Source organism: Dermacentor andersoni, chromosome 4 (genome assembly GCF_023375885.2).
Source record: "Dermacentor andersoni chromosome 4, qqDerAnde1_hic_scaffold, whole genome shotgun sequence".
In the NCBI taxonomy this organism is placed as follows: domain Eukaryota; kingdom Metazoa; phylum Arthropoda; class Arachnida; order Ixodida; family Ixodidae; genus Dermacentor; species Dermacentor andersoni.
In genome coordinates this window covers 153,563,960-153,586,504 of record NC_092817.1, presented here as the reverse complement: position 1 = coordinate 153,586,504, position 22,545 = coordinate 153,563,960, and the positions used below count along the sequence as shown (strand labels likewise).

At 44.9% G+C, this 22,545-nt stretch overlaps 1 long non-coding RNA gene across 1 annotated transcript; it reads left to right on the top strand.

Moving 5' to 3' along the window:
* Positions 1-4,834: 4,834 nt before the first annotated feature.
* On the top strand, positions 4,835-18,317 carry LOC126537967 (uncharacterized). Its single transcript, XR_007600883.3, has 3 exons — positions 4,835-4,968; positions 13,489-13,611; positions 18,028-18,317. It is a non-coding gene; the product is annotated as an uncharacterized lncRNA (long non-coding RNA).
* The last annotated feature ends 4,228 nt before the right edge of the window (positions 18,318-22,545 follow it).

Here is a 22,545-nt window from a genome sequence, read left to right as displayed (position 1 = left end):
ATCGCGATGATGCCATCGCATCATCGGGTGGTGTTGCGATTCTCACACATAAAAGTATAGCATGTCAACCTTTACAGCTTCGAACGCCCCTTGAAGCAGTGGCGGTGCGAGTTGTTCTGCTAAACAAACTCATCACTATTTGCTCGCTTTATATACCCCCACATTACAAATTAACTAAACATGAATTTCAGTCCTTTATAGATGAACTGCCAGAACCCTATCTTGTTCTTGGCGACTTCAATGCGCACAACAGCCTGTGGGGCGACTCTCGTATAGATGCGCGAGGTCGTCTTGTTGAACAGTTCCTCTTCTCTTCTGGTGCATGCCTGCTGAATAAGAAGGCACCCACATATTATTCTCTCGCCAACAGAACATTTTCATCAATTGACCTCAGCCTAGTTTCCCCGTGTATACTGCCTGAACTCCAATGGGAAGTTATGAACAATCCTTACGGGAGCGACCACTTCCCCATACTGATAAGAACATCCGAAGAAAACGAATATTCTCCACAAACTCCTAGGTGGAAGATAGACACAGCCGACTGGCAGAAATTTCGATCTCTCTCTAGCATCTCATGGGCTGACCTGTCTTCTTTAGAAATTGATGCTGCTGTGGATTATCTTACAGCATTCATAATGGATGCCGCGTCAAAATGCATATCCGAAGTAAGTGGTTTGGCATGCAAACCACGTGTACCATGGTGGAACAGCGAATGTCGGACCGCCCGTAAGAATCAGAACAAGGCGTGGGGGTTGCTGCGAGCTTCTCCCACCGCTGAGAATCTTGTCAACTTTAAAAAAATAAAATCCCAAGGTAGGAGAACCCGCCGACAGGCCAGAAGAGAAAGTTGGCAGAAATTTTTATCGAGTATTAACTCGTTTAGGGATGAGGCCAAAGCCTGGAACAGGGTAAATAGGATTAGAGGGCGGCAAACACATTCACTCCCCCTGGTAAACACACAGGGCGATACACTGCAAGACCAGGCAGACACACTTGGGGAATATTTCGAGAGCGTGTCAAGTCCAACAAATTATACACAGTCCTTTCTCAAATACAAAGAAACAGAAGAACGTAAGCCATTAAGAAGAAAAGGTCGAGAGAATGAGCCTTATAACCATCCTTTTTGTACTGCTGAATTGAGAGCTGCCTTGAGCGTATGCAACAGCTCCGCACCAGGATCTGATAGAATCATGTATGAAATGCTCAAAAACTTACATAATGACACGCAGGTTACACTACTCACACTTTTCAACACCATTTGGGATGCAGGGTACCTTCCAACCGCATGGAAGGAAGCCATTGTGGTCCCTGTTTTGAAACAAGGCAAGGACCCTTCCTCAGTGGCAAGTTACCGCCCGATAGCCCTCACAAGTTGCATCTGTAAGGTGTTTGAAAAAATGATTAATCGGCGACTCATCCATTTCCTTGAACTGAACAAAATACTTGATCCTTATCAGTGTGGCTTCAGGGAAGGGCGCTCCACAACTGATCACCTTGTACGTATTGAAGCAAACATCCGTGACGCATTTGTACACAAACAGTTTTTCCTATCCATATTCCTCGATATGGAGAAGGCATACGACACAACGTGGCGATACGGGATCTTAAGAGACTTGGCAGAAATGGACATTCATGGTAACATGCTAAACCTCATAGAAAGCTATTTGTCCAATCGCACATTCCGTGTAAAAGTCGGCAATGTGCTGTCACGTCCGTTTACGCAAGAAACTGGTGTACCCCAGGGAGGCGTGCTCAGTTGCACACTTTTTATTGTTAAAATGACAACGCTTCGTGCTTCTTTACCACCGGCCATGTTGTATTCCGTCTATGTGGACGACATTCAAATAGGCTTCAAATCCTGCAACCTCACAGTATGCGAAAGACAGGTACAGCAAGGCTTGAACAAGGTTTCCAAATGGGCAGACCAAAACGGATTTAAGGTCAACCCCCACAAAAGTTCTTGTGTTCTCTTCACAAGAAAGAGAGGCCTGGTCCCAGATCCTTGTGTAGAACTGGGCGGACAACAAATTCCTGTCAACAAAGAACACAAATTCCTTGGTGTTATTCTTGACTCCAGGCTCACTTTCATTCCTCACTTAAAACATCTTAAAGAAAAATGTCTTAGAACAATGAACTTACTTAAAATACTATCCCACACATCGTGGGGTAGCGACAGAGAGTGTTTATTGAATATTTACAGGAGCCTAGTTCGATCACGGTTAGATTATGGTGCCGTAGTATACCACTCTGCCGCACCGAGCGCACTTAAGATGTTAGATCCCGTACACCATCTGGGTATCCGTCTGGCCACTGGCGCATTTAGGACAAGCCCTGTTGAAAGTCTATATGTAGAGTCGGATGAGTGGCCACTCCATCTTCAGCGAACCAACGTCAGCTTAACGTATTTTCTCAAGGTTCGCTCTAATAAGGAACATCCGTGTTTCACAATCGCTAACGACTTGACGTGTGCAACACTTTTTCATAACAGACCCTCTATGAGACTTCCTTTCTCACTGCGTGCAAGAGAACTTAGCACGGAAATGGATGTCCCAGTTCTCGAACAACGCCTAATGCCTCCAGCTAAGCTAGTACCGCCCTGGGAGTGGCAGCTGATAGAGTGTGACACATCCTTTGTAGAGGTCACTAAACATGCGCCAGAGACACATATCAAAATGCATTTCTTGGAGCTCCAGTACAAGTACTCGTGCACAGAGTTTTACACAGACGCTTCTAAGTCGCATGCCGGGGTGTCCTACGCAGCCATTGGTCCGTCCTTTTCGGAATCCAGTGTACTGCACCCTGAAACAAGTATATTTACGGCTGAGGCCCATGCACTATTGTCGGCTGTGAAACACATCAGAAAATCAAATATTCAAAAAACAATTTTATTTACAGACTCCCTAAGCGTCGTGAAAGCCTTGAAGTCGCACTGTAAACACAGAAACCCCGTAATTACAGAGCTCTATTCCATTCTCTGTAGAGCGTATATGTCTAACCAGCATGTCATTGTATGTTGGGTGCCTGGACATAGGGGCATCGAGGGTAACGCTCTAGCAGACCAGATGGCCACATCAATTTCATTGCATACAGTTAATCCTACCGCTTCGGTCCCTGTCACAGACCTCAAGCCTTTTTTAAGAAGGAAACTGCGAAACCATTGGCAACGTATGTGGGACGCAGAAGTAAACAACAAACTGCACGTGATAAAGCCACAATTAGGTTCTTGGCCCTCCGTAACAAAAACACGGCGAACAGATGTCCTATTCTGTCGCCTCAGAATAGGACACACATTTGGCACACATAACTTTTTACTCACTGAAAATGATCCTCCAACCTGTGGTAGGTGCGGGGAGAGGCTGACCGTCCTCCACGTCCTCCTGGAGTGTCGGGCAGCCGAATCTGAGAGAAAGAAACATTTTCCCCTAGCATACCGGCAGCAGATCCCCCTTCATCCAGTAATGTTACTCGGCCCCGAACCGCTATTTGACACCAACGCAGTCCTAAGTTATCTGAAAGATGTTGTTTTACATGTAATTAGCCCCATACGTTCATAGCGTGTCCTCTCTCCAGAGGATGCCGCTGTGAAAGCTATTTCGTATAGCACATGCCTCCAGGCCCTTGTGTTTCAAGGGCTCTGGCGAGGCAGCAGTGCTCCAAGTAATTTTACCATCTTTTATATTTTATATTTTTCATCATTCTTCCACGATTGATTTTATTGTTTATAGTATTCGTCATTAGTCATCGCCACAATTTTATAGCACGTAGATTTTACGCACTTTACAGCGAATATTTTTAGGCCACTTTACAGCCAAGTCACATCTTCCATAGTACATCGTCAACATTACCACGTGTCATGGCGCTCTTTGGCCAAACCTGGCCCTTGCGCCACAAAACACAACACATCATCATCATCATCATCATCAAAATTATTTTTTGTTTAAATCTTTAGCAACTGTCGACTTCTCATTTGCAGAAATTGCTCACCACATAACAACAAGCTTGTTTACAGTAATTCAAGAACATTGCGAGTATATTTGCAATTCATTCATGTGTACTGTAGAAGTCCTGCTTTAGGCATGGTACCAAATCATTCAAGGTGATAGCAAGGTTTCGCGTTGCGCTAAAGGTGTCTCCGAAATCTGGCATCATGTGGAGCACCGCCAGCGATGTTGCAGTTATCGCACTTCGATTGTGCTCGAAATGAGACCGAAGGTCTGCGAAATCTTGCATCATGTGGAGCACCACCAGCGAAGTTGCAGTTATCGCACTTCGATTGTGCTCGAAATGAGACCGAAGGTCAACCATGGCCGTTCGCGAGGGCTTATGTGAGCGTCTACTGGCTTTCCTCGTTTTTGCAGCCCAACTTCAAGCGCTTCTCTGAAGACCTTGTAGCCCCCCCCCATGCACGGGTCACGCATTCTCGTCTATACCGTGAGAGCACGACGATGCCGACGGTGGTTCCGACGGCGACGGCTCGAACTTGCCTCGAACATCCGCATAATTGCTATTCAATACTAAAGTTCCTGCAGTAGCAGTGTTCGTTATAAGGCCATGGGTGTATGATGCATTTTAGCACAGTTGGACTATTGAAAGCCGAAATATTTTCGTGTAGGCGCAGCGTCTCGCAAGAGTATATTTTAGGCTGCTGAAAATTTTTAAACAATTTCTTCAACAAGATCTAGCGCAGCAACCCCAAGCAATATTCCCTCCGCACTGATCAGCGAACAAAAATAGTGCTTGCCTTTGTCCTTCGCGCGTGTACAAAATATGCAGCGATGCAGCAGAAATGCATTGTGAATACAGTGTATTGTGTGAGCCTCTACTGGCAAAAAAAAAACGGTATACCTCCAGAAAATAGCGTCCTAACCATAATTTCAGTCTGCGAAACGTGAAACTACACGAGGATGTATGTTTTAATGCCGCTGATATTTCTACTATTTTGTGTATTCTTTGCATCAGCCGCTCCAAGTGAGTAGGGACTCTTTCTGTTCTATTGAGAAGTGAGGCGCCTATATTCCGTAATATTATTGCGTATTCTTTAAGTTCTATATTAACTGTGTTACTTCACAGTGATTACGAACTGCATTTAATAATAAACGTCGTATTATTTCTGCTGCGATTTATTACATTCGTACGCTCAAATTTGTCGGTTGATATAGGATAGATTTTCAGGTGTCTGATGGTTAAAGTCCAACACACGGCAGGCACGCAGGCTGCTCGCAATGATGCTCCCTTACCGCACAACTTTGAGAACGCTAAATGAGTGGCAAGAAAGTAACACATTGACGCGCACACATGAAGCTACACATTTTAAGGGACAGCTCGTTCGCACTGCCCTCTAACATTACTTGTGTAGTGCCCGCTTGCCGAACGCACTTGTTGCCTGTACCACGAGCTTTAAGTCTTGTGCTAGTCGCGGAACGAAGATGTCGACGTTTCAAAACCGACCCAGTGGTTTCAGGTTGCCGGCGCCACAATAGAGGGTGCGGTCTGATTACGTTCATTGCGTAGTAGCATTGCTACGTGCTGCCAGGATCAGCTCCTCAACAGTCCGATGGTTCGCCATCAGAAAAGCCCACCGTAATTACAAGCATGGCTCAAGGGCGCAAACTTCTGTGCCATAATTTCTCATGCCGCGTACTCAATAATAATAATAATAATAATAATAATAATAATAATAATAATAATAATAATTTATTTTATGATTTCTTGAAAACACAGTACATTCATCAGGCCTGCCTTGACTGTCACAGCGTGACAGGCAGCCTACAAACAGTTACAAGGAAAATGGCAATAGGGAACAACAACAAAAATGCGGCCAAGTCCGCATATGTACACCAATACGCGCTTAATACGCGTTTACAGACATGTACATACATACACACATGTTCTTATATTTACTATACATGCCTTGCAAAGAACATTTGGCTCGTACAATTTTCACCGCACCGTATATATAGTTAGTTTTGATGGTGCAATAAACGTAAATACATGATCGTTATACACAACGGACGAAGTTTTAAAACTGAAAATGCTCTATAGACGAGACATACAACAACAACAAAATCCAGCAGCTACATCTGAAAAAAGCAAACATTGCGATCAATTTTTTTTACCAGAACCACTCTGTAAGCCTAATACAGACGGAGATAAGAAAGAACTAATTCTTTATGCGCTGTAGATGCTCAATTCCGCCCGTTTTAGGGCTTTCAGACCTCATATCTTGTTGTGGACTGCAGCATATTACAAGGTAAATAATTCAACAACGCTGGAACATAATATTTGAACATTCCTTTAGAGTGTATTGTTGCACATTGTGGTGTTTGATAGCGCCATATTTACCTGAGCACCGTGGAGCTAAATGAGACACTTTCAATTGATTGTCCTAGAAATTCCTGAGGGCTTTTGTATGCAACAAAAGAGAATTTAACTCCAGCGTTGATAATGGTTTAAATATATTTGTGTCGCTTTCAAAACATCATTCATAACCTATAAGGTTACATATTAGCTCAACGTGGAAATAAACACTTCATAAAAGAAGGGACAGAGCTAGCGCTAAACTTGAACTGTTTATTCGTAAAGCAAAGTCACCAGAATAGAACATCAGCGCGTGCGTGCAGCAGTCACATCAAAAAAGTCACAGCTTTGAGCCGAACAGTTGGAACTCGTTTCCGAAAAGATAGACAGACTTATCAAAAATGCCTGCTTTCTAATATGGAAAGCCTCCAACAATTCTCGTGCCAACGTCTCACTGCTGCTGCCCACTATTTTTATCTCACGAAGCCATGGCACACACTTGCAGGCTATGCAGTGCGGTACGCAAACATTGCCTGTTTTGTTTATTGAAAGTTCATGCTCCTTTCCCCGGTCTTGACAAAGCGTCCGATTCGACCTACATACGCGCCCTGTAAGGTAAAACTATTCCAATATGTTTTTATTCCAATCTCCTGACGTCAAATTTACGTAACCACCGACGCAAGCATCGGGCGGTGGCCCGCAGCGTTGCTTGAACTGCCTAATCAAACGCTCACCTTGTTTATAGGAGGTCACTTTTGTCTGCTGTCAAAAAGAACAACATTGCCTACATTGAACGGTTTTTCTTATCCGATTGGCTGACAAGAGGCGAGGAGCACAATCAAGTGGAGAAGGTCTCAATGGGGCCAAGCCAGCGCGCTGAAAAAAGATAAGCGGACGAAGAGGGAGGCGCCGGCGTCGGCGATTGGTCACCTTTACCTTACTTAGCTTGCTGTGGTTTGTCTAAAATCGCAGTGGCATGCAACGGGATGTTAAAAATTCCGCAAGAACGGATCCTCAGCAAAGAATATATGGCAAAGCGATGTCACATACGTGCCGAAAGAGCTCTAACATTATACGGCCACGCAAAAAGTTATGTTATACGCAAATAAACCCATGCTCTCCGGCAGGTGCGAGTAGCCATGCAGTGTCTGGGCGATCGGCGGCAGCCATCTTTATTTCTTTCAGAACGGGGCAGTGTCCAGCCATTCAGAAAAAAAATCCAGTTTTGTTCGGCATAATAATGCATCTTTAACGTGTACACGTCACTTTGACGTGTACACGTTAAGTTTTCGCGGTTTTGTGACGAATTGTGACCGACAATTTAAGTGGGTGCTGCCTGGAACCATTTGACCAGTAACAGAGAGTTAATGGCAAGAAGGCATCGAATCAGAAATAATTATTTTTGCTTCGTTCGGTTGAATCATTCATAATCAGTGTGTACACGTCATGTCAGAATGGGAGCTATCCCGGTTTTCGTGACGTCGCATGACAGGCGAAGTGGGGGAGGCCCAAGAAGTTTTTGACAAACACGAAGGCCTGATTGCGGAATTGGAATAGAAAAGTTTGGAATAGTTTTACGTTACAGCGCCTAGGTCTTGGGCCCTATAACGTAAAACTATTCAAATCTGTTTTATTCCAATCTTCTGACGTCACACTTCCAATCTGTTTTCATTCCAATCTCCTGACGTCGAACTTACGCCACCACCGACGCAATCATCGGGCAGTAACCCGCAGCGTTGTTTGAACAGCCCAATTAAACACGCTCCTGATTTATAGGCGGCCACTTTTCTTGCTTTGAAAGCGAACAGCATTGCCTACATTGAGCAGATTTCCTTAACAAATTGTCTCAAAAGAGGCGAGGAGCACGCTCAAGTGGAGAGGAATTTGATGGGGCCGAGCCAGCACAGGCTGAAGAGGGTGGTGCCGGCGTCTGTGATTAATCCGCTTCCGCTTACTTAGCTTGCGGTGGCTGGTCGAAAATCGCGGCGTCATGCAACGGAATGTTACAATTTTCGCCAGAACGGAGCCTCACCAAAGAAGAGTTGGCAAAATAATGTCGCATACCTGCCGAAAGGATTGATAACGTTATAGTGCCACAGAAAAATGCTTATTATACGCAAATAAATCCATGCTCTACGGCTGCTCCTAGTAGCTAGTGCCAGAACAATCGGTGGGCAGCTATCTTCTATTCCTTTATGAACGGGGCTGCCTTCGGCTATTAAAGAAAAAAATTTAGTTTTTTTCAGCACATTAATGAGTCTTTAAGGCTTGCACGCCACTTTGACACTATCAGTTTTCGCGGTTTTGTGACGTCGCGTCACTGACAGGCGAAGTGGGCGCAGCCCGAGAACGTTTGATCAATGGCAGAGTATTATGGCAAAAAAGGCGTCGAATTATCAATAATTATTTTTCTTTCCTTTGGTCTAATCATGCATAATCAGTGTGTACACGTCATATCAGATGGGGAGCTATCGCGGTTTTCGTGAAGTCGCGTGACAGAAAGCTGAAGTGAGGGTGGTCTAAAAAGTTCTTGGCCAGTCGCGGAGGGTCGATTGCAGAATTGGAATAAAAAATTTTGGAATATCTTTACGTTATAGCGCCCCTTGCCACTCGATAGATGTATTACAACGACGTTCTCACGTTTTGCGTAAGGTCTGGTGTTCTTCTGGCATCCGAGCATGTTTTCATTGCTGCTGATGCGCCGACACAGCCCAGCTAACTTGCGTGGTACTGAATAAACAGCTGGCCGCCATACCTATTTGCCAATTTTTACGGTTCTGTGATAACTTGTGGACGCAGGTCACCACAGCAGGCTTGTGTCCTTGGACAGAGCTGGGCAGCTTTTTCGCTTGGTTTCCTTTATCTTTATGAGGAAGCTTTACGAGACCGCTCCTAGGACCAAGTGCGGTAAAGTCGGCTGAAATTAGCCTCGCCAATTGGTCATCAAGCCTGCATGACGTGAGAGCACAACTTCATAAGCGCTGATTCAAGACATCGGGTGGCTATTCCTCTTTTCTTATTCCCCGTCGCGCCAATATGTATCCCCTAGACATGAACAACTCACCCAGCAGCAAATTCTACTCATAACCTAAGTATAACCTTTATGTGCTGTATGCCTGTGGAAGATGTACTTCTCACGTGTGAGGGCCTTCAGGCACTTTCACGCTGTATGTACACGCTTTTCGGCATGAGGGCCCCCCCCTAAACTTGTTCGAAAATAAAAAAAATTTGCTGACGATTACGATCCTCCTTTATGCAAAATCTCAGCGCAGCTCTGTACGTGTTCTCATTTCGTTATATATTGACTAGCGCGGACAATCTGTCTCGTGCGCCACGTTGCAAATTGAGCGAAGCGTCGCGCGACTCCCTCGCTTATTGGATTGAATGGGTGAGCGTAGGTGACGCGTGGACCCGATTTACGGCAGCCGCCGCAGACAGGCCTCCGCTGAAGCAGCACTTTGTTTTCATACAGGAGACGCACGCTACTCTAGTGCCATGTCGTAGCTATCGTCGCCGCAAAGCCCGGCTTGCGCGGTACTAGGCTTTTCTTCGCACGCTTTCGCCATACCGTCCTCTCCCTCTTTCTTCCTCGCGTTTTCTCTGCTATCGCACCTCTTTCGTATCCCGCTGCGCTTCGCGTTCGCTTTCATCCTTCACTGTGCTCATTCGGTCGGTTACGAGGGGGCAATGCCGACTCTCGCCTCAGGAACAACCACCTAAGGGCTGCGCTGTAAGAAGTTCTGTATATAAAAATCATTCTGTATGTATAAGGCACCGCATCAGTGAAAAATGATTTTTTTTTTTGCATGAGATCCCATGCGGGTAACGCATGCGATCTGGTTCTCCTCACTGATAACGACTTAAGGTAGCAGATTTGTAAGGTACAGGACTTACAGGTTTAGCACTGAGCGAAGCCTCCGATCAACTTAAGATACATACGAATTTCTTTCAAGAACGCTGTCAAACCGCAAACCGACACACTTTAAGGATGCGTGTAGTCCATAAGATTGCAAGGGCATGAATTACAATGTGAGCGATGTAGATTTTTATTTATTCATATTCGTTTAGTCAGCTGAACTTTCTTTAAAGGGCCTCGAAAGCAGACGAGTTGCGTTTTTAATACGGTAATATTCATTAAGCTTGCTGCAAACTAGTTCATTTCGTTAACTGCCCGTTCTTGTAATTAAGAAGCTGCATGGGAATATGTATTTGCACGAGAAACTAACACTTCATCCTCTGCATACTGAAATATTTTAATGGGGACTGCATTAGACAGATCGTTAACGTAAGTGTTAAATAGGAGCACGCTTAATAATGAACATTGTGGAAGAGCGCGGCTTTGATTTACAAAACGCTGCTGTGAAAGTTTTGAATTGAAACATGCTGCAACCGGTCCCTAAAACATTATCAAGAAATGACAGAAACAAACCACATAATCCCATCATTGAAGGCTTTGTTAGCAATTATTCGTGACAGACACTACCAAATGCTTTCCTTACGTCAGGAAACAATGCGCACGCTACCCAGTAACTTTCTAAACAGAAGTGCAAGCAGTCGGCAAGCTCATCTAGGAGCAAGAATTCAGGTCGTGCAGTTTTGATGGGATGAACAACGAGTGTGCGCCGGTGAAACACGGAAGAAAAATTAACGAGTTGCATTGAAGAACTGGTCGATTTCTGTAGCCATGTGAGCGCATCGATGTTTCAAGCTAACTATGAGAGGTGTGGCCGGCGCATTGCAGATACTCATGCATCGTCTAGGTAGTCATTAATTTATGGCACAGCTACAATTCGGCAGACATAGCGCAGTTTGAATCGGTGGCTTCCCTCACACGACAGGTGCCCCCTTCTCATGTGCCAGTCTAGCGAACACCCCGACCTCTCATTGTTGCTTTATCAGATAAAAACTGGTAGAATCCATCTCACGATTAATGTTGGCATTAACGCAATGATCATTGAAGCAGTGTAGAGACATATCATACTGCCGCCCCAGAGACGCGTTATGCGCGAAGCGTGTATGCAGCCGGGTTTTTCTCTCGCGCTTCCCACTTGGACCCGCAGGGAAGAAAATTGTGTACCACAAAGGTGCGCGGCATTCCGGCAAGATTGGGCGGCTGGGGCCATATCGCTTCCTGACCGCCGAAGCGCTGCTGGCGTGCGCTGGGTAGTACACCTGGGTCTCGTGTTCCGTGGCGGAACTGAAATATTTGCTTTATTGCGATCGCAGTTACATGGACACTCCAGGCGCATTTCTGCCGTCGCCGTGAAATTCTGCACAAAGTCCAAGGGCCATAAAATCGTTGCCGCTCCCCGTATGCTGTATGTGCGAGTGGAAAGCGTGCGAGGGTGAGCCGGGAGACGAGGCTTAATCTCGTGAGCGCGAGCTAGGAAGGCGGGTCGGAAGCACGCCCTCTTCTGTCACGCGAGAGGCACGATGTGAGGGTAGGGAAGGCGGGCATTCTTCGCTGGCGGCTGCTGCTTACGACGCGGCCGTGCGTGCGCCGTGTCTTGAAAGCGATTTGCGACGTGGCCATGTCGCAGATCAAAGTTATCGACATACGAAGCTACCGGCTTCTCCAACTACCGGGGTAGTTGGAGAAGTATGGGAGAGGCCTTTACCCTGCAGTGGGCGTAATCAGGCTGATGATGATGATGATGATGATGAAGCTACCGGCACTACAGGCATTATTCGATGTTTGCAGGGTACCCTGCAAGCATGGAAGAGTGCGTGTAGTGCCGGTACCTTCGTGTGCGCTGAGCTTTGACGTTTCATTCGCGCTGAAGCGTGAGATGCACGAATGTCAATTCAATCGCTGCTGCTTTCGCGGTTCCTCACTCCAGCATTTTGACAGCGAGTTTCCACGTTCATCGATCGAGATGTGTTCGTGTTTACCAGTGCGCGCGTGACACCATGCTTGTTAATTTAGCTAAACACGTTGGCAGGCTAGTTCGCTTCAATCCGTCAGAGAGTGTGTTAGCGCGACTGAACGCGGACGTAGAGAAAAACAAACACACAGAGACAGCGCTGTCTCTGTGTGTCTGTTTCTTTCTACGTCCTCGTTCAGTCGCGCTTACACATTATATCATTGTTAATTTAGTTAGTAAGCTAACGTTTACAAGTTGATACAGCCGACAAATCCAATATGCTTACTCCGCATATCTGTCTACTAATTTGCTATCGCAATCAGTGCTTCGTCTTTCGGGCGAAGCTGCGACTTTTTTTATTAATGTGTCCAAAAAACAGCTGAGAGGAACCTACCTACCTATTACAATGTACCTGAGATGAGCCGAATAGTGCTTCGTCCTATGACAGAGAAGCTCTGAGGGTGTACTCGATGGGAGCGGAGTATGAGCCAGCTACTGGACAATATCTCAGAGCAAGAAATGGAATCGCATTTGATACGTTGAACGACAAAAAGAGGGAACTGCCCTATTGTTCGATACCATGCCAGATAACTTTAATAACACGTGACGCAACAGACACAGGTTTCAGGCGACAATACGTGTATAGCGTGTAGAAATATGACACCCGTGTGGACTTGTCCAGGTACACGACATATTCGGGAGCCCTTGCTCCGATGGTGTCGCTTCCGCAGTGACCGGCGTGCTCACTCTAGCAAGTGGAGTCAATGTGGCTATAATACAGAATCTTGGTTGCGTTTACGCACGATGCAAGGTTGCATTAATATTTATTGGTTGTGTTTTTCTCGTTTTCTTTTTGTTTTCAGCCATAAGGCAGTACTGCTGAAATTCAAGGAAGAATAGTGCGAGAACCATTTAGTGCATTCTGCCAGTGTCAGAGAATCCATCGAATGATGCATGTAGATGTATCTCGCGTGGCAGAGGTATTAGTTCTTTGCGTCAATGGAAGAAATATTCTAAATGGACGACCAGAATATGTCTATCAAAAAACGGAAAATGTAGTTGTTTCACTTTTTATATGAATTAATGGCGCTTATCCTAGTATTGTATTTAAAGTCTCACATTAATCGTAAGGCGTCAAAGCACTATCTCGTGGTATCTGTATAAGCATCGAGGATGCTTATATCATCCTATAATCTCAAGCATCATCGTCATCTCATCCTATTGCTCATCCAGCCTCAGTAAGATAAATAAAATGGTCATGCCCTATCGTTGTTTGTTGTTGTTGGCAGTAAATGTGCGGGCTAATTTGTTTTATCTTACTTTACAGCCACCTGTGTAGACAAAACATGCATTTCTACGGGGTATGGATGCGTACCATTCAAGTTCTGCCAAGAAAAAGCATCGCTGTGCCGAAATAGCTGTAGAAGGCGGTCTTTTTGCTGCAAACTCAGTAAGAAGCACTTATATTTCTTTATTTATTTAACGCGTAAAACGTCATAGTCTGACGGAATGTGTGAGATCTGTTATTTTTTACCTCCAAAATGATCGGAGGTTGACCGTTGAAAGAGAAAGCTTTACGAAAGATTTTAAGATAACTTCTCCGCACCACTTGATGTCTGTAGGCCGCAGTTGTGTACTGTATTACCGCTACCGATTTTCTGCCGTGGTCGCCTAACTACGCCGCCACTAGGTAAATGCGTAAATAATATATTTGGGCCTGTGACCTATCCAAATAGGAGAAACTCGAAGCAATTTTTTTTTAGCTTTTATTTGCAAGGTGTCATTTGTGGCACCTGCGCATATATTCAGCGCCAAAATTTATTGATGACAATTTCGTGAGGGGTCATCCAATAAATTGAATGACCCTTCCCCCGTCGCCATTTGATCAACGGCAAATTTAAGCGGGAGAGCAGCATCAGAATGTAGAAAGCTGAATGCTCACAAGTATGCTGCTTTCCTGTACAGCTGATGCAACCGGCGCGTCGTCATGCATCTCGAGCCCTCGTAAACATAGTAAATACAAAGAAGCGCATTTGGTGTTGTATAGTACAAGATGTAAACTTTAATTCTGCAGCGAAAGTATAAATCCTTTCTAAGCAAATTCAAGCAAAATCAATTAGGTGAGCGTGATAATGGCAAAGTACCATTACTGATAGGCTCACTGAACCGAACGCTTATACATAAAGGGTGCGTTGACCAAGATTTGACAGTAAACGCCGGCGCCGTTGAGTTAAACTGATCAAAATACGGTTGAAGGGTGTGAAGTAAGGAGAGTGCTGGGATGGCATTGTTGTAAAACATTTGCTACAGGCCATGTGGAAAGACACATTGACCAAAATTTTTGAAGGTATTTTACTTTGTATACCAAGCTTCCGAATGTACATTTCCATTCGAAGCTTACATTGACCAGAAGCTTAGGAAAGCGTCCAAACACTTCATTTACTAATTTACGCAAAAACTCAGTCGGAACATAACAAGGAATATTGAGTTCATGTCAAAATTCTTTCTAAAATGCTGTGCACGCACCCGACTCTTTCTTCTTCGCCATTTCGACAAGAAAATATCGCACCATGTCAATGCGGGACTGCAGGGCTGCCAGGCATAAAGACCACAACGACCAAGCCACTGCCCGAGAAAAAAAATGCCAAGCCGCTTTTCATAGAGATCACTCAAAATTATGACGAGCGCACTGTTACATTGAAAGTTGACCACGAATGTTCTCAACTCGACACGCCAGCATACACCTCATTGTGTTGTATGGACTGTAGCCTTTTTAACCCGCCGTGGCTGCTTAGTGGCTATGGTTTTGGGCTACTAAGCACGAGGTCGCGGGATCGAATCGCGACCAGGGCGGCCGCATTTCGATGGGGGCGAACTGCGAAAACACACATGTACCAAGATTTAGTTGCACGTTAATGAACCCCAGGTGGTCCAAATTTCCCGAGATACCCACTACGGCGTGCCTCATAGTCAGAAAGTGGTTTTGGCACGCAAAAACCCCATAAGTTAATTTTTTAGCGTTCCTGATTTTTTCTAGTCCGGAGAACAATTAGGCCCACAACTTAGCTTATGTAACGCATCACCACTGTAATATTAGGCTGATGCTGCATAGGTTGGAAAGCAATTTCTAGGTGGTATTTTCCCCGGTAATCTCACTTGCGGCTGCCAACAAACGCATCCCAGATAACATGACAGGCGCAGCTCCGTAACTTCTGAGAACGTTCCCAAACCTCTCCAGCCGCTCAACATGCCGTGCAAGCGTAATCGAAGTGAAAGTCATTTGACGGCCGTAGGGGTCCGCCGACAGATCTAAGTAAGGCAGAAGGCAAGTTAAGGAAAGCATTATGCAGGTTCAGTGCAGATGTTCAAATGTATATATATGCAATATTTTACTGAAGCGACCATTACACGCTGTGCAACTGTTTGTAATGGATGCAGTTGTGTTTAGTTTCAACTTGTCCAACGTGCAGCCTTATGGAATGTTTATGTTTATCCACAGCGAGAATCACAGCATTATTCGTAAGCAGGGGCGCTATAACGTAAAACTATTCCAAAACTTTCTATTCCAATTCTGCAATCAGCCTTACGCGATTGGTTAAAAACTTTTTTGGACCACCCCCACTTCGCGCAGCTGTCACGGGACCTCACAAGAAACCGCGATAGCTCCGCATCTGATATGACGTGTGCACACTGATTATGCATGATTTGACCGAAGAAAATCAAAATAGTTATTTCTGATTCGAAGCCTTTTCGCGATTAGCCCTATCCTATTAATTGGTCAAAGGCTTTCGAGCTGCACCCACTTCACCTGCCTGTCACGCGACGTCACAAAACCACAAGAACTCACCGCGTCAAAGTGACGTGTACGCGTTACACATGCATTAATATGCCGAACAAAACTGAATTTTCTTCTGAACATCCGCAGGCTGCCCCGTTCCGAAAGGAATGAAAGATGGCTGCCGCCTTTCGCTCAGGCACTGGCTACTCGCATCGGCCAGAGAGCATGGGTTTATTTGCGTGTAATAAAAATTTTTGCGCAGCCGTGTAAGGTTTTCTGGCACTTTCGGCACCTTTATGACCTCATTCTGCCAGCTCTTCTTTGCTGAGGATCCGTTTTAGCGTCATTCTTAAGCTTCCATTGCATGCCGCCGCGATTGTCGACGAGCCGCCGCAAGCTATGTAAGGGAAAGCGGACCAATCGCAGATGCCGGCACCACCCTCTTCACCCGGTTATCGGTTTTCAGTGCAGCGCCTCGGCACCATCGAATCCCTCTCCATTTGAGCGTACTCCTCGCCTCTTGTGAGCCAATTAGATCAGAGCAGCCGCTCAGTGTAGGCAATGTTATTCGTTTTTCAAGCAAACAAAAGTGACTTCCTATGAACGAGGAGAGCGTTTGATTGGTCTGTTTTGACAACCATGCGGGTGACCGCCCGAAGCTTGCGTCGGCGTTTACGCAAATTTGACGTCAGGAGATTGGAATAAAAACATTTTGAATAGTTTTACGCTATAGGGCCCCAGTGTGCTATTCCTCAGCTGTGCGTTTATGCCTTAAAGTCGTCACAGACTATGTCAGGATGCAAGCCCCGAAACCAGCCAGAAACACCGTCTTGAGAAGTCGAGGCAGCGATTTCACGTGTACGAAGGCCATTTATCGTCCCCGTTGCGGGAACGTTGCGGGATCATGCCGATAAGTCGTGTATGCACAGAGAAGTACGACGCATGCGTAAGAATTACAGCTCTGCCATTAACATAAGGCAGCTACACAACATCTCGCGAAGTGAAATGCACTGTAAGCCATGGACAGCCCTGTGCGATGTTTCTTATGTGAACATTCGGAGTTTTAATTGAGTAATCTGTTCCAAGAAGTAAGTAAAGTGTGGGTCGTGTATGGTTGTGGAAGTTGCGTCACCCGATTGTGCAGTGGTGCAGTGGAAAGACTAAATCTCTCTTTTCCCCTTACCTCTCCGGATTTAGCCACTGTTCTCTAGAAGGCCAAATGCCCTCCCGCTATCATATAAGACGAAAATGCGCCGTCACAAAAAGCGCAACCATATTTGAAACTAAACGTCCCGGCCATTCGCAGCAGATAATGGTATGGAAAGATTTGTCTGTTATGCGTCTGCCGCGACGAGCCGTAAGACTATTTCCTGCCACACGCCATCATTCAAACTTCGTTACATGTCATAGAGGGTTACTCTTCGACATAGCGGGACGCACTCTTCTTCGATATTGCCTAGATTGACCATTGACAGTCTATCTTAAATACTTCCAGCTAAGTGCGATTTTGAAGATGTTCTGAAAATGCAGGTAACATGAAATCTGACGGCCTCCAAGTTTACCATATAAACAACTATCCTCCAGACTCCAATAAATCAAGTCAAATAACACCTTTTTCTAAATATCTTCCGAAATTCCCGTTATAGCAGTCAAGATATGTCCGCTTTGGCTGGGAGTGAGTGAGTAAAAACTTTATTGTATATAAATAGAATAAGGCACAATCGTTGCAGCCCCTATTCCAGGGCCCCACAGCACGAGCGGCTCGCTGGCTTGGTCCAGAAGAGCCAACTGGCTCTCCCGACCCTTGTCCGCGAGCCTCTCATAGTCTTAAAAAACCTTTATAGCCTAAAATAAGAACACCATGCAAACATTATCACTTGTGTTAAAGCGCATTAACCTGGGTCCATATGGAGAGATCTTGTAAGCGAATGCATCTATAATATTTTTAACAATTCATTTTCCGAAAAAAACTGCGCGAACATCTTCTTTCCTGGACAAGTCATGTTTTAATATTACTTAATGCTGACGACTCACGAACCTTTTTTCTTTCTGTATCAGTATTAACGTTTGGATTTCCATATGACGCAGAACGAATGAAGTCCTGCTCCTCGGCTGGAGGAACTTGTGAAAGAAGATGCGAATTTGAAAACAACGGTATCCAATGCCCTGGACGACTGAAGTGCTGCGTTCATTTGGAGCGCTGAGCCAACGCTGAGCAGCCGTTGCCGCAACTTGCCAACACGCTAGTCATAATGCCAGCTTGACCAACGAACACGACGACCTTAATAATCATTATCCATATCCTTCTACCGATTCCGTGCTTCGAATAAAAAGTGGCAAGTCCACAGAAAGAGCATTAAAGTTTCAACATGAAAGAACGTGTTGCGTACCGTCCTTCTGTGTCTTTGCAGTGGTACATGCGCTGGAACTTCAACTTCGTAGTTCCGTTCCTGCTCGAAGTTTAAAAAAAAATTTATCTGCGCGCCCACTCGGGCGCCAACTGCCCACGTCACCGTAACTCCAAGATATCTAGGGTACCGCGAATAAAACCACCACATTTCCTTATTGATATGCTATAACGTTTAGAAGCAGTAAGGATACCAGCCCTCACGACTAAGTGTCTTTGACCATTGCGCTGCTAAATACGAGGACGCGGATTCAATTCCAGACTTCGGCGGTGGCATTCCATTTGAATCAACATGGAAAGACAATCACAAACCGTGCTTCGAATGCACGTTAAAGACCTCGGGGCGGTCAAAATTATTCTGTAGTCCCCCACTGGAGCGTCTTTGTCAGCCCACTGTGCCACTTAGGGAAGTTAACCACCATACTACAATTTCACAACATAAAAGCAGACGTAATGAAAACACACTCGTCGTATTTTTCCATCACGTCGAGTGAAAAATCTGAAAGAAAAAGAAAATTGTGAATTCATTCGAGTGGTCTGTCTCAGTATTCAAGTGGATACGCGCAATGCCAGCATTCAGATTGTATATAATGCATCTCTCCTGGAACCGAGGGTCACACTTGCTCTATTTGTATGTTTGTCGACTTCTGATTACATTGAGAACACTTTGGGAGTGTTGCCTTGTACGTTCAGGTGCTGCAGCTTGTATCCGATATTTTGCTTATTTTGATTTGTTCAGTCATACATTACCTTGGATGAAGGGACTAAACCCAGATGAACTCAGCCTGACTAGGGTCTCTCCACTCATTTATTGCTCAGTAGGAGTGAGCGAGCAAGTTGTGTCTTCTTTTTCTTGCGTTTAAGGCAATACCAAAAAAACGCACAAACGTAACAAAAGAAGTATGGGCATCACGTTAGACATTTAGATAGCAAGAAATGCAAAGAAGACAAGTAACATGTCACACAATGCACTCCCGTTCCTACTCTGCAGAAACTCACTCAAGCGAGAAGTAGCCAGCAATATATTCGACGCAGAAAGTTGCAGTTTCGCCTGAAAGGCTAAACATCAATTGCGACGGTAAATTGGGGGACATCTATACGATGTAAGGAAATTAGCTTTATCGGCAATATAAACTTGTAAACATAGGCATGCAATACTCGCGGACAACTTTCTGTGGCTATGAAGGGAAAGCTACGGGCGCGTGGTTTCTGCACGTTTTACCGCGCCAAGTAGTCGGGCAGCGTTTAACGGTGCCTTTGGTTGCTCAGAACAGACGCTGAATCAACGCAGCTTCCACGTGCGTCAGTTTCGCGTGTCACTAGACCAGGAAAGAACAGCCTCAAACTAAGTAAACCTTTATATTCAGTAGTGTGTTCTCTCTTATTGAACTGTTGCTAATAAGGCGTTTGTGTTTTCTCGTCGTCAGCCTGAAACAACAGCCTGAAAGCAACTAAGCATTTTTGCTTCAGGGTGCTGATGGCTGTGTCGTCGGCATGCGGGGAATGGCGCGCGCAGGCGCCGGCAAGGGCCGTGGCTTTTTCGCTTCTGCGGTGGTCTGCACCTCAGTTTATTGGTTTTTGTTTGGTTGCATTTCATTATTTTCTGTTTGTTTGTTTATTTGTTTGTTTGTTTGTTTCTTTGTTTGTTATGAAACAAGAAATGATTATGCCCGTGTCTGAATCGTTTACTTTGCTTTGTATGACTGCATGGATCCATAACTAGCCTATGGCTAAGGATCCAGACGCTGTCGCATACCGGTTTTGGTTATTTGAATAAAGTTACTGTTAAAAAGATATTAAAAACCTGGATTAAAACGCGGGACTCTCAGCAGCGCTCTCGCTTGTGCGCGCTCTGCCTCCTTAGCTTTCGCTTCATAGCCATAGAAAGTCGTCTGCGAGTATAACTAACAAGCATGGTGTCACGCACACACAAACCAGCATGAACACATCTCACTCGATGGCCGTGGGAACTCGCTGCCAATATGCCGCAGGGGGGAAACGCGGCAACAGCAGCGAGCGAATTGACCTTCGTGCATCTGCTCGCATCTACGCGAACTACGCTTTGAAAACACAGCGCAGCGCGGACTCCGTACCCGTTGCATATGGCTTTTCAAGATACAGCGGCCCCGCAAGGCGCATGGGCCGCCCGGAGTCGAACAACCTCCCCCCCTCCCCCCGCCTCCCTACCTTTCCCCCGAAGCCTTGCGCGCGACGGAAGGCGGCGCGCTTCCTCCCCGCTATTCGCCTTTGCATGCGCGAGACTGATCCCCGATCGCCGGCTCACGCTGGCACATACAGCATACGGCGCGCGATACATACATACATACATACATACATACATACATACATGCATACATACATACATACATACATACATACATACATACATACATACATACATGCATGCATGCATGAATACATACATACATACATACATACACACATACATACATACATACATACATACATACATACATACATACATACATACATACATACATACATACATACATACATACATACATACATACATACATACATACATACATACATACAGTATACGGCGCGCGACACCGACTTTATCGACGCTAGACTTCATACAGAACATCACGGTGACGCAGACGCCGAAGAGAGAAATCCGCCTATGAGGGGGGGGTAATCTGCAAGGTTCCACCTAGTGGTCTGTCCATTTCAGAGGCTGTTGATTGGCTAGGACTGCTCGTCTCCTCCTCTCTCGTACAGCAGCATCCAGTTAGCAGCGGCCGAAATGAGCACTCCACTAGGTGAGCTCTTACAGAATAACCCCCCCCCCCCCTGGAGTGTCTTTATAATTGAAAAAAACAGCAAATGGGTTACAGAACTGGCAAATGACACTGCATTGTGAAATAGACAAGCATACACGACATTTAGTACTGCTTGAAGGGACACTTGGAATCGCAAAATGCAGTAAACATTTAGTAAAATATGCAGTAGAATTACCAAAACGTAATTTTTAATCCATAAACTTAGTCAGGGCCCTGAGGCAGATGGTAATTATATTTTGTTGTTTAAATTCAGGTCAGAGCCGCCCGTTGAATAATTTAATGAAGATTTACGTTATTCTGCACAAGACTAGGCATTTGGTAGGACAGTGTGTAAATAACAGTAAATAACGGTTTTTAGGATATGCAACCGCTGAAAATTATTGCTCCCGGTCAAACAACGCCAGCTTGATGTGAATGAATGAATGTTTATTTTGACAGAAATAAAATACAAAGAATCTCTGTCAAAGAGGCTGACAAAAAGGCACGAATGCCTGACTAAGTGTCAGTCCCCTTCCCCGACCCATTCCCAGTGCACAAAACACTCAAGCACACAGGGCAAGCATGGTACACAAAGTGGATACATACACAAAAAAATGAGAAGTACATGAAATACGTAACAGAAATACTGAATTTGATTTGTGTACAAAAGAATGAACAGTCATACCTGAAGCGACAGCTAATACATGTTCACTTTTTTTGGGGGAGAGTGTTTAGGGACGGTGATTCATTTATTATAGTGAGTAAGCCAGGGTGATGATTCAGAAAATCTGCACCTATGAATACCTGCTTTTGCATGCCGTAACTGGTACGGATCTTGCCCTTGCTGTAAGTTAATTGCCTTGTGTTGTATTTATGTTCATTCGGGAGGTATGCTTTAAAAAAGGCGTTTTGATTGAGTCTTACCTCTTTAAATATTGCAATGGCTATTTTTTTGTTAATAAGGTGTTCTAATGTCAAAATACAATTCTTCTTGAAAAGCGGAGCGGAGTGGCTTCTATAGGGCGCATTCTCAATTACCCGAATCATGCGTTTCTGTAAGATTAGTAAACTATGGATGTTGGTTTTCGTCGTGGTACACCACACAGATAAACAATACTGGAGGCGCGAATGCACTAGGCTATAGTATAATTGTTTTTTTAATCTAGAAGGTAATAGACGCTTTAATTTATTAATAACACCGATGGATCTTGCAATGCTGGTTTTAATATTGCCGACATGACTGGACCAGTTTAAGTTTTCTTCAAACGTAACACCAAGGAACCTCTGGCACGTAGAACGTATAATGACTTCATCACGGAATTGTAATACTAAGCTATCATCAATACCTTTGTTACGAGGCCGAAAAATATTGTGTTTTGTCTTTTTAGTGTTTAATTCCAATTTATTTGCTCTAAG